Source organism: Eptesicus fuscus, chromosome 3 (genome assembly GCF_027574615.1).
Source record: "Eptesicus fuscus isolate TK198812 chromosome 3, DD_ASM_mEF_20220401, whole genome shotgun sequence".
NCBI classification, from domain to species: Eukaryota; Metazoa; Chordata; class Mammalia; order Chiroptera; family Vespertilionidae; genus Eptesicus; species Eptesicus fuscus.
In genome coordinates, this window is record NC_072475.1 from 104,670,934 (window position 1) to 104,683,189 (window position 12,256).

The 12,256-nt window shown below is 43.7% G+C and overlaps 1 pseudogene; it reads left to right on the forward strand.

Annotated features, from left to right (window-relative positions):
- Positions 1–2,168: 2,168 nt before the first annotated feature.
- LOC103302128 (PRELI domain containing protein 3B-like) lies at positions 2,169–8,715 on the forward strand (annotated as a pseudogene).
- The last annotated feature ends 3,541 nt before the right edge of the window (positions 8,716–12,256 follow it).

Genomic DNA, 12,256 nt, shown 5'->3' on the forward strand with positions numbered 1-12,256 from the left:
CTTTTATGCATGCATATAAGCATATCCCATGGACACAGACCATTGGGGGGTGAGGGCATGTGTTGGAGGGTGGGAGTGGCCAGGGAGAGGTCCATGGAGGAAAACAGAGACATATGTAATACTTTAACCAGCGGTCGCCAACCTTTCAGACCTCTTGGACTACCAGTGGTCCATGGACCACCGGTTGGCGACCACTGCAAGTTTAAACAAGAAAGAGCCAAAACCGGTTTGGCGCAGTGGATAGAGCGTTGGCCTGTGGACACAAGGGTCCCGGGTTCGATTCCGGTCAAGGGCATGTACCTTGGGGGCGGGCACATCCCCAGGGAGGGGTGTGCAGGAGGCAGCTGGTTGATGTTTCTTTCTCATCGATGTTTCTAGTTTTCTATTCCTCTCCCTTCCACTCTGTAAAAAAAAAAAAAAAGTTTAAACAAGAAAGAATTTTATTTTTAAAGAGTGCGTTAGAGCCCAGCTGGTGTGGCTCAGTGGTTGAACATTGACTCAGGAACCAAGAGATCACTGGTTCAATTCCCGGTCAGGGCACATGCCCAGGTTTCAAGCTCAATCCTCAGTGGGCCTACAGGAAGCAGCCAATCGATGATGTTTCTCTCTCATCAGTGTTTCTATTTCTCTATCCTTTTCCCTTCCTTTCTCTCTAAAAATCAATTTTTAAAAATATTGCATTAAATTAAGGACCTGGGACGCAGAGAAGAGGTTTGGACCAGAGAAATAAATGTGGAAGTCACTGATAGTAACATGATGGTCTGGAATAAAATTGCATAAGGAAACTATGAAGCAAGAAGGGAGCTAGACCTACAACTGAGCCCTGAGGAATTCTAGTGTCAGTAGTCAAGTGAAGTACTTGACTAGTAATAGCCTAGAAAGGAGGCAGAGAACACACAGCCAGATAGAGGAGATGGCCATCAGTGATACCCAACTTAAAGGTATTTTCAAGCTTCTGGTTTGGTTATGTGAGGCCCAAAGCTTCTGCAAGTTATGGGGGACTATTTAGAATGGATGAATTAATTAATTAATTAATGATTTTTAGTCAATGACTCTTTGTGTTAAAATCAACCAGAGAGGATTAAGTTTATTTATTTATTCAATCCAGTCAGTTATTTTCAGGATATCCAGTTTAACTTCAACTCTGTTGAATACATTCATATCCCATCTCCTTCCAGAAAGACTCAGGGTGGCTGATAACTGGTAAACCCCCTGGAGAACTTTGTATGTCTTCAGGTTTTTGTTATTGAACCCAATTTAAATAAATAAATAAATAAATAAATGAACAAACAGAAAACTTCTCATTACTGTCCACAAGGTGGTGCTATTAGAGTAATTTTTTTTTTCAATCTCGTTATCCAACATAATTACCAAAGTAAATATGGACATTTAGTCACAATACACACACATAAAGTAAATAATTATAAAATTGGTGTAATGGATATGTAATCGTTGTGATACTTATAAGTGGTGTCACTAAGCATGGTGAGTAGGAGTCTTCTCTCCGATGGGGACAGCAAGAACTATATTAAACCAAGTAGCTCCATGTGTACCATCTCTTCCCAGTACAGGTGCCACTGTCTCTCACCTGGACCTTTAAAATGGCCATCCAAGTGCTCTCCTCATCTTTTCTCCGCTCCCAATACTTTTCCAACAAATATCGGTTCTCTTCTAAAATTTGAATGATCATAGTATAGTAATTCATATTATAGTCATTTTTGTGTACTTCAGACAAAATGCCAAAATCTTAACATGATTTACAAGAGCTTATAAGATACTAGAGGCCCGGTGCACGAATTTGTGCATGGGTGGGGTTCCTCGGCATGGCCTGCGGGGATTGGGCTGAAACCGGCAGTCCGATGCTTCCTGCTGCTCCTGTCTGAGGCTCCCGCTCATCCTGGCCACACTGCTGTGCCTGCCTCAGGCTCGCCCTGAGTCAGTCCTGATCAGGAGAGGCTCGCACCACTGCAGCAGCACTCCCCAGCCATGAGCCCTGAGTCTGGGGCCCGTCCCAAGGGGGATGGCAGGGGGGAAGGGGGCAGGATGCAAGCCTGGGATCTGGATCTGTCCCACTGACATTCACACTGGTTGTTGGGAGCCACCTGGCAGCCGCTTTTATATCCTTTCTTCTTTGCAGAGCATCTAGGGAGAGGAATCACCCGCAGTGCATGAGGCCAACTTCCAGGAGGCGCTGTCGAGATCGTGCCAGAGGCGCTGGTACATCGGTCCCTGGCCCGTTCTCTGGAGAATGGACCTGCAGGACTACTGAGGGAGTGAGTGGCTACCGCCTGCTGGTGGGCCACCAGGACAGGTCGGTCAGCTGAGCGGCACTCCTGCTGTGGGAGCGCACTGACCACCAGGGGCAGCTCCTGCATTGAAAATCTGCCCCCCAATGGTCAGTGCGTGTCATAGCAACTGGTCGACAGGTCGTTCCAGTGGTTCCAGTCATTCAGTCATAACGGTCGCTTAGGCTTTTATATATATAGGCTAGAGGCCCGATGCACAAAATGCATGCAAGAGTAGGCCTTCCTTCCTGCAGCTGCCAGCACTGGCTTCCCTCTGGCACCCAGGCTTCCCTCCGGCCACCAGCACCTGGGACCTGAGCTTCCCTCTGGCTGCCAGCAGGCATCCAGGACCCAGGCTTCCCTCGCAGCCCCAGCTTCATCCAGAAGATTGTCAGGAAGGACGTCTGGAAGAACATCCAGTCTAATTAGCATATTACACTTTTATTATTATAGACTAGAGGCCCAGTGCACAAAATTCGTGCATGGGTAAGTTCCCTCACAGATGCCAGCTGGGGCCTTCCTTCATTTCGCAATGCCCCCTGGTGGTCAGCGCATGTCATAGCGAGCGATTGAACTCCTGGTCTCCCGATCGAACTCCTGAGGGGACACTTTGCATATTAGGCTTTTATGTGTACACTAGTAGCCCTACACACAAATCCATGTGCCAGTAGCTCACCAGTAGCTTGCTGCCACTCTCCAGTAGCTCTCCACCCGCTGCCCCACCCTCCTGTAGCTCCCCCACCCCTCCTCTCTCCACCCCCCCTCATAGCTTGCTGCCCTGGCCCCTCCTATAGCTCTCCACCACCTGCTTGTAGCCAGTAGCTTGCTGCCACCCTCCTGTAGCTCTCCGCCCGCTGCCCCGGCCTCGTGTAGCTCCCTCTGCCCCCCCTCATAGCTTGCTGCCTTGCCCCTTCCTGTAGCTCTCCACTGCCCACTTGTAGCTCGCTGCCCCACCCTCCTGCTGATCCGTGACCCAGTCGCTACGTGGTTGGTCCTTACGCTTCACTGCATAACAACCATTTGCATATTACATCTTTACTATATAGGATAGATAGCTCCTGCCCCATCTCCTGCCCTTCTCCTTCTCCATCCAAATCAAAGTTACCCCATTTCAGGGGCTTTGCACATGCTGTTCCATTCCCTCTGCCCACAATAATCTTCACTCATTTTGTTCTTCAGATCTCTGTTTAAGAAACTGCTTCTTCAGAAGGGCCTTCTCTGAGAGCATCCCCCATCTAATAGGTCCCCCTGGTCCTCTCTCAATACCTTGTTCTTCTCTGTATTACCATGGTTTCAATTGTGTACTTATGTGTATATTTATGTGTTAAATACCTATGCCCACTAGACAATGGTTCCCAAACTTTTTGGTGTCAGCCCCCATTTATGCTCTTAAAATTATCAATAACCCCAAAGAGTTTTTGTTTATCTGGGTTATGACTATTTAATATTTATCCTATTAGAAATTAAAACTAAATAATTACTTAAATATTTCTTTATTTAAAATAACAATAATAAAACTTATTACATATTAACCTAAGATAGTATTTTTTAAAAGAGTCAATATTTTCAAAAAAATAGTGAAAAGAGTGGCATTATTTTACATTTCTGTAAATCTGTTTAAAGGCCAACTTAATATGAGACAGCTATAGTCTCATTTCTGCCTCTGCATTCAATCTATTGTGATATGTTTTTAGGTTGAAATATATGAAGAAAGTCAAGCCTCACATAGATGTTTAGCTAGTAAGGCAGGAGAAATTTAATAGCTTTGTGGCTGTTCTTCTTTGATGCTACCTCAAAACTCTACAAGTAGTCATTTCTTTAAGTTTAGTTGCAATGTGGAGTCTGAAACCATGCCAATAAACTGTTCAAACTCTGTTACATTAAATGGCACTTTCAATGTATACATGGCGGGGGGGGGGGGAGAGGGGGGCCTGTATACTAAAGAGCATTTAAATAGGTAAACTTTATGGAATGTAAGTTATATCTCAATAAAGCTGTTTATAAAGATAGCTACTTATAAGGAGTACTGATACCATTCATTTGAAAGGGGTCATCGTAAAATTATAAAAATCTGACAGATGTGTGGGGACAAACTGTCTGTTTCTCTGACTAGAATGTTTTGAGAGGCATAAGTGTGTCTGGGAGAGAGGTGGTGAGAATTTCATCACCACACCCCTCCCTAGCATAGCCAACACAGGTCCTTTACGAGAAACTAAAATGTGGACTGTTTCACACCCTGAAAGCAGACCCTCCCTGCTTCACTTCTAGGTAGCCTTTGTTTTGCATGACATTATAACCCCACAGAAGGGATGCAACCAGCCCCTTCCTCTGCCAAGGACTCTCGAGTTCACAGCACTCTTTCCCCTGTCTCCCTGTGGTGCCTGCACGGCCGAGCGCCATCCGCAGACGTGCGCGGGGAACGCACAGGTTACCCTCAGCAGCAGCCCAAGAAGCCACATCGTGCAAGAGTTAATCAGACTGTCAACTTACAGCGGGAAGGCTGGGCAGTGTTGGGTGAGGCCGGGGCGGGGGGTAGGTAAGAGATCAACCGGAGGACTAATATGCATACATATAAGCATAACCAATGGACACAAGACACTGGGGGGGGGGGATGTGCGGGGGGGGGGGGCATGTGCGGGGGGGGAGGGGGAGGGGGAGCGGAGGGGGAGGGGAGGGGGAGGGGAGGCCAGGGGAAGGTCAATGGGGGAAAAAAAGGAGACATATGTACTACTATTTGTAATACTATTGTTTAAAGTTAATCAGACTTGACCGCACAGAAAGATGGGAAGCCTGGCGAGCAAAACGAAAGTGGCAGGTGAGCAGCCTACTTGACAGCTACTTAACCTTAAGCCGGATGCACTAACTCAGCAATTTAAAACCACGGGGCCGGGCGGGGCGGGGCGGGCACAGGAGCTGGCTAAGCCCCAGGGACTAAGCTGTCCTGTTTGCAGAAATAAAATCGCCCCTTGCTATTGGCTGGTTCTCAGGTCCCAGCGCAGGTGTTGCCGGCCACGGGTGAGGTGAGTGCGGGAGCACCTCTCTGAAGGTGGAGCCCGTTCAGAATAACAGCGGAGAGAGGCCCGCCCCTGAATTTCCAGGCCAGTGATGGCGAACCTATGACACACGTGTCAGCACTGAAAGGTCCCAGGTTCGATTCTGAGGCGGCCGCATGCCGAGGATGAAACATTTGCTGCTCCTGAGGATGAAACATTTGCGAAATAATGTTTTTTCCTCAAAGTGACACACTACCCGAGTTATGCTCAGTTTTTTGGCGAAGTTTGACACACCAAGCTCAAAAGGTTGCCCATCACTGTCAGAATCTAGGCAATAAAAAGGCAGAAAGTTACGTGCACGTGGCTGTAATCACTGCTTAAAGTCGTTTGCAGCTGCCCCGGCAATTGGCATGTAAAATCAAAAGCCAATTTAGAATCTTTCCCAGAAAATGAGATTTCCCATTTCGAAAAAGGCATGGTACAGCCTGGAAAATACTTTGCTCCTGCAGCGACCTGGGTCACTTTGCCCTGCTCACTCAGGCTGAGCTTGCCAGCTAAGGGAAAGAATGAACTAAGGATGTAAGACGCCAGGGCTCTTTGTTCTGCCTCCACATTAAAAAAATTGTGTGAACAACTGCGAGGCCAACCTGCAGGCCACATCTGGGCTGCTCTTTTCTGGCTTCTTCTCCATGGAAATCCTGAGGTTTTTGATAGTTTTATTTACATGGAGTCTGCTACTGAATAAATAATTCAAAACCAGTCTGTCCCGTCCATTTTTTTTTTCCTTTCTGTCTTGTGAGTCATCTTTTGGCCTGAGAAATAAATGTAATCGATCCTTTTATTGAATGGTATCTTTAGGGAGGGAGGGGAAAAGAGAGAGAGCGCGCTTCCAGAGTGTTTAAGACAGGCTGGTAAGGGGCAAGCTGCCCAGAGAGCTGGACTGGGAGGAAAGAGAACAGTGCACCCTGGTACGTTTTGTAAAAAGCCATAACCGACACCTGCTTCATCGGAAAAGCTGACTTCTTGTCATGTCTGGCTTATTTTGCACCAGAAGAAAATAGTATTCCCTCACCGAGTTTGTTTTCTCATTTTAAATAACTACAGCCCACAATCTATTTCCAAAAGTATTAGGACTACAACAATACATTAAGTGCTTTAGGCTCCTTCTGACAATAGTGAAACAATCATCACGGGGGGAAATGATTCAACCTTTAGTTGAAGTTTAATAGTTAAACAGTCGGCATATGTTTTTAAACCCAATGTGTGTGTGCACTTAAAGATGTGGAATTGAAGAGTGCAGGTAATAGTTCCTAACATTGACTTAGGTGTAAGCTTTGCAATTGCTCTCTCCTCCTCACTCCCCACTCTTGAGCTGTGAGATTTAATTATTAAATTATATACACAATCAGTTTTTTCATGCAAATGCCTTGACATAAATTTAATATTTTTAGAGCATCAATAAACATTCCGAGTGTGACCAAATAAGGTTGCTTATGAGATTACAGACAGCATTGAGGTTTCAGGCAAATAATGACCAAAAATTAGTTTATTATTAAGTTACAGCAAGGGACACCCTGTATGTGCAAATCAGAGCCACAGGCAGTGGCTTTTCCTTGGACACTAGGAATAGAATTTCGTGCAAGATGGCAGAGAGGTTCGGACCTGTTAAAAGACCTCCATCTACCCGGCCTGAGACAGCATTTCTCCTAGTGGTTCTGCACCTGAACTTTCATCACCCTCCATCCCACCTCCACCTGAGTCCCGAGACACCCTGTGAATTTCTACCCCTTCTTTTCAGCCCTAGGAACAGGGACCTTGCTACTAGGTCAAATCCTAAGGGCCCCCTACTACAACAGAGGAGGTTCAGACTTAAAGAGAAGTCTCACACTGTCACCAAGTAGGTGCCTGACATGCTTCCTTAATCTTTGATTTAAACCCCAACTTGAAAATAGCTTCAGCCCCTGATACCGAATTGGAAATGCGGTTTACATGGCAAGAGAGAAAGGGTCACAAAGAAAGCACATGACAGACTTCCAAACTGATCACCTCTGTCCCTAGGTGTTTTTTTTTTTTTTAGCTCATAATCAATATAGCTTTAAATCGACTGAAACTGTGCATTAGGTTTGCAACATGCTTTTCCGTGTATCAGCTATTGTAACCTTCACAATGATCCTGGAGGCGTTTTAGCAGCCCATTTGCTGGTGAGGAAATACATTCGGAGAAGGTAAACAAGTTGAAGCCTCACGTCTAGGAGGACTCGAACCTGGGACTTGTGATTCCTTGAGGGGAGAGGTGTCCTTCTACCTTTGTCTCTGCTGCCACCTGTTTGCTAAATCAGTGCAGGAGAGGCCAGCCCACCACCCCTGAATAAATGCACCAGTGTCCCATATATGAGCTATCCCCTATAGTGACTAAATATTCATTCATTCACCATTCATGTGTGTTCAAGGCGATAGGCAAAATCACAGCAGAAGTGAAAAAGGAAATGGCAAAATTATGGAGGGAGCTGCCCAGAAGGGGATCCTCTCTGTACTGGGGGCCAAACTAAGATACAGGGGGAGAGGGGGACACATAGTAGCTCAGTGCCACCAATCCTCTTTCAAAACCCTGAAAAGGTGGAGGGTTAATTATAGTGTAACCTAGCTTTTTTTTTTTAATCACTATATAGGCTTTTGAGACAAAACTGGCAATTTGGATATTAAAGCAAATGTGTATCATAATTTATAACTAAGATCCCTAAAGGAAATGGATGCTAGCAGATATTGATTACACCTCTGGACCAAATGCCTAATAAATAACCAAAGATTCTTCATCAAAGTATCACAGAGCTCTAGCCCTTTGCCTCATTGTGGCGCCCAGACACCGCTCAGGCTGCAGCCCCTTGAAGATCTGGACTTCGGAGCATGTCTTTGACCACCCACGGAAACTGTTACAACAGCCGCAATGCAGAAATACCCAAACCCTATGGGCCCAAGTACTGGACAGACATAGAGGTCCTTCTGGAAAGCTGCACGGCCATAGACTGCTCAGCACAGAGTGGGGACTGCCTTCCGCTGTGAAATCTCTCGTAGGTGTGGCAGGAACCAAAACACATGTGCAAGACCATCCTGAGTTGACCCTGGAGAGAAAACAATGGAACGAAAACCCACTAATATTTCATTTGCAAATAAGGTTCCAGTAGATGAGAGACTTATACACAATCCACATCCTCAGGACCCAGAAAACACACATTTCAACTCTAGAGGCCGTAATCACTGTGAAAGGAGCCAGTCTCAGAAGTCATCTCAAAGGGCTGCTGGCAAGTCCATCTCAAATGCTGACAGAGGCCTAGAAGCAATGGCATGGCTGATGCATAGAGTAAACGCTGAGATTGAGAATTGACGGCTTCCACAGGAGGGAGCATGCAGATGCCAATGGCAGTAGCAGCAGCATTTGTAGAGCAAGCATGTCAAACTCGTGGCCTGCAATGAGTATTTTTGCTGCCCAGCCAATATAACGGTATGTAAGAAATGCTTTAATAAAAAATTCATAACTTAAGTTTTACAATATCCTATTACACATAATTATTAATAACAAACTACAATGTTCATTAGTGACTGATGACTATAATCGTGTTGCATTCATTTCCCTTACGCGCCTTACGCACAAGCACACCATTTCTCTTCACTAATACCAGCAGCAAATATTTTAGCAGCCGATTGCCACGTCATTAGTCTTGCACTGACTTGTTTGGTGTGTGCAACAGGAGCTATTTTGCTTTCAGGGAACAAGAAAAATAGGTTTATTTGCGTTGTGCTTATTAATTTGTGCAGTTATTCAGTATCTGGTAAGTTAATGTTCAAGAAAAAATGTTATTTTTTATTTAAATGTTCTATTATTTGATGTTAATGATTACTCATTTATTTCAGCCCTTTGTATTCAGCATGTCTGTATCGAAATAAACCTATATTTCTATGAAAATTGAAGCTTTTGTGTTTTTTTTGCGGCCCACATAAACTTAAACCTTGTTTATTTGGCCCATGTTAGCCTTTGAGTTTGACATGCTTGTTGTAGAAAATTGATGGAAGTTGGTATATAACACCCAATCCCCAGATCTCTACTAGCTGACATTATACTTATTTGTCATTTAAAAAATACAACTATATTTTAGGTTAAATTTTTTTTAAATAAGTTGAAGAAAGGTTATGTGATTTGATCAAAACAAAGAGGTACAGTGTTTCTAAATATAAGGGGACAGTGAAATTATTAATGTTGTTTGAAATGACTGTCTGGCTTTGAAGGTTCCATTATTTATGTAAAAATTAAACAATTTTTTTAAGTACTTGGAAATTAGTGTTGAGAAGGCTAAAAAGGGCTAATTCCAATGTAACCCTGATATTTGGGGGGATAGTGATCTGAATCCATGCCAGCAAGCTCAGTGTACATTCTTGATAACCTATAATTAAGTCACTACCTCCTTCCCAGAAACTGGTCTTGCAGAACCTGTTACTGTGAACAGTGCACTGCCCCGGAGGGAGGGTTATTAACGCTGGCGCCAGACCAGACCATCAGATATGGCCTGGAGACCCCAACACCTGGGGGCCCTCTTGCAAGGCCTGCGAAAAGGACCGGAAGCATGATCCATATTTGTGGGACAAAGACCCCAGAAAGATATGAAAGAGAACCCCCCTGCATGTTACTTTATTCAGATTTGGAAAGTTATTCCCTGAGTCCGCTGGCATAATAAAAAGTGTCCCTCCTTTTCTTTAAAGCATCGCTTGGTTTTTCTTTGGTCTTCTGCAACAGTGTTAGCATATTAAATCTTCTTCAGGTAGAATTTAAAGCTTTTCATGCATTGGAACTCTACCTGGCTTTGGAGCAACCCCAGAACAAAGCAAAGCCACCTGCAAATAGACACAAATACCCTGCTGTGGAAAACTTCAAGAGGGAACAATACAATTTCTCCTTAGAAGAAATACAATTTCTTCTTCTAAGGAGAAATTGTATTGTTTTAAAAGATGTTAATTTGCATAAAATAACTTGTGTTTTACTTTGGTACTTAAATGACATTTGTTAACATAAAAACATTCAAATCTGTAAAGAATTTGTGAGTTTATTTGAGCCAAACAGTTGACAATTGCCCAGAAGCAGTATCTCCCTGGATTGGGATAGTGCTCTGAGCATGGCGGGTTTTCATCAATTTTTATACATTGCAATCAAAGGAGTGGACGTAGGTGGGTTACATGGAATCCATTGGTGATAGATTAGAGAGGCGAGAGAAAACCAAGTGGGAAAACCTCTGGGATTGGATAAAAAGTAAAATGATGGACACATTACTTAGATGGGTGTAGGATAGGTTGTAGGATAGCCAACAGTCAACAATTAACATGATAGCAATGAAGGAATTTGTGGTATCTGTCCTGTCGCCCAGGCACATTAACTTGTTCTGCAAGGGGTCCGGAAAAAGGGAAGTTACAAGCTACTCAGACATTTCAAGGGTATGTTATTATAGATGCAAAAAGAGAGATAGGCTCGGTTAAGGTAAAGGTTGACCTTGTCAGTGAAGATACCGGCCTAGGATGTAACTGCCCACCATAACTGCGTTTAGTTAAAGTTTCATTCCAGACCATCCTTTGTGGTTACCTTAGATCTCTGAGTTTCCAGACTGCCATGCAGGCCTTCCCTGGGCTTGTCAATTAGCATGTGGCCCCTTTTGTCCACACATTTTGGGAGTGAAAATTATCACTCAAGTAAAATATAACTCCAACAAAAACATGATTTGATTCTATTAAAGAGTACTGTATTTGAAAGATGAAACGGAGGGCCGGAGACCAGGGACCAGGACACAGGCTTTATTGGAGAGAAGACCCCTGCTGGCTCCCTTCCAGAGGGGAAAAGAGGGCGTGCAGGGGGTGAAAGCGCCTTTTGAGGGGAGGAAAGGAGGGGCCGGGGCTTAGGGTACTCAGCACACGCTGATTGGTGGTTTCATGTAAGGCACCTGATAAGGCACCTAGGGACTTAGGAATCGGGGGCTTAGGGTATTTGGCAGGTGCTGATTGGTGGTTCAACGTACAGTCCATATAAGGTGCCTGGTTAGGTGCTCAGGAATGTCCAGCTGCAGGTGGAGTTTACGTCATACTCCGTCCATCAGTTGGGTAAGGTGACCAGACGTCCCGCTTTTGGCGGGACAGTCCCGATTTTTAACAATTTGTCCCGCGTCCGCGGCGTTTTAAAAAAGTCCCGATTTTTGGAAAGAGTGCACGGCAAGCTAGGGAACAGCGGGAGAACAGGAAGGGAATAGACGGTTTTCGGCGGCCATGTGGCTATTTAGCCAGGATATGAGTTTTATATTATTTTTGTTAATTTTATAATGTTAAACTTTAATAATAACAAATAATTGTTGAGAACTGATTATCGAGAACTGCTTATCAAAGTTCATATTGTTGATCAGTTGTTAGAATTCGACCACCATTGTTTGGACTTAATGAACAATGGCATTTTTTGAGATTGGCAACGACGAAAACATTTTGTAACTGTCTCTCAGACGATACACATCATACTGCGTGCTAGTGAGCTAGTTAAACAAGTGACTGTCATTACAAATCAGCTATTCAGATAATTTAGGTAAGTAATTTACTTATTTATTTCATAAATACATAAATTTTCTTGAATTTAACAGACAGTACTCGTATTATTTATATTTTATAGTGGCGGCAAAACGTCTAGCGCCGGCCTTGAAAGTGACACTTACGACTTACATTACGGCAAATTCAGAGGAAAAATAATTCAAGTTAGTATTGTTATTATTTAAAAAGAAATATAGGATTAAAATAATTTTTAAAATATAGTTACTTTATAACAATCAAATTAATTTAATTTATAAACTAACAATAAAATATGTTCATGTAATTATGTACCTACTTACTGTGTTTTTAAGCAATATGTATATAAAAATTTATAATACAATTTAAATTTTTTTTTTTAGATTTTTAACATAAT